The sequence below is a fragment of the Adiantum capillus-veneris genome, chromosome 13 (assembly GCF_014529385.1).
Source record: "Adiantum capillus-veneris isolate H3 chromosome 13, ASM1452938v2, whole genome shotgun sequence".
In the NCBI taxonomy this organism is placed as follows: Eukaryota; Viridiplantae; Streptophyta; class Polypodiopsida; order Polypodiales; family Pteridaceae; genus Adiantum; species Adiantum capillus-veneris.
In genome coordinates, this window is record NC_140943.1 from 73455233 (window position 1) to 73456027 (window position 795).

A 795-nucleotide genomic window follows, 5' to 3' on the forward strand; every position below is an offset into this window, starting at 1 on the left:
GTCCCCTCTCCACATTGCACCGTGGGGTTCAGCCTTGCCCTTGGCCCATGTGAATTTGGCTAAGTCCCCCCACTCCCAAAAAGAAAAACACAGAGTCATGGTCCCTCTCGAGATTCATCAATCTGACAGCGTACCGAGTTGTTCCCTCTACCATTGCACCGTGCGTTTCGACCTTGCTTCTTTTCGATGGGAAAGATTAAGTCCTCATCGCAAAAGTTAGGGCATTCTCCCGACTCCGATCGAATGTAAGTAAGGCTAAAGCTAGGCAAACAAAAATTGCCGATCCCTTGCCTCCCAACACACACACACATAGATATCCCCCCCCCCCATTCCCCCGGTGCCCGTGCGCACCACACCCACACACATATGTGTGCATGCATAGATACATATAAGTATGCGTGGCTATCCCTACATAAGTGTGGTGCGGTCATACCAGCGCTAATACACCGGATCCCATCAGAACTCCGCAGTTAAGCGCGCTTGGGCCAGAACAGTACTAGGATAGGTGACCTCCCGGGAAGTCCTGGTGCTGTACCCTTCTTTTGCCATGTTGCAAAGTACTCGGATGGCGCCGCACCACCGCTCGCTCCCATACAAACTTACAAAACTTTGGCCGCATCACTCTCCCTGACGGCGTTTTCGCACTCTGGGGGCGTTTGCTCTCGTCCGCATGCTGCCGTCACCGTCCGTGGTTCGCCCGCCACGTCGTGGAGGTCCCTCCATGCTCGGGATTTCTGTGTTTTCGCCACCCGTCGACGCATCCGGTCTCCTTGCCCCGGCCCGTCGGCTCACCCG

At 55.5% G+C, this 795-nt stretch overlaps 1 non-coding gene across 1 annotated transcript; it reads left to right on the forward strand.

The window, feature by feature from the left end:
- The first annotated feature begins 419 nt into the window (after positions 1–419).
- LOC147444248 (5S ribosomal RNA) lies at positions 420–538 on the forward strand. The gene has a single exon (XR_015190150.1). It is a non-coding gene; the product is annotated as a 5S ribosomal RNA (ribosomal RNA).
- Positions 539–795: the final 257 nt, after the last annotated feature.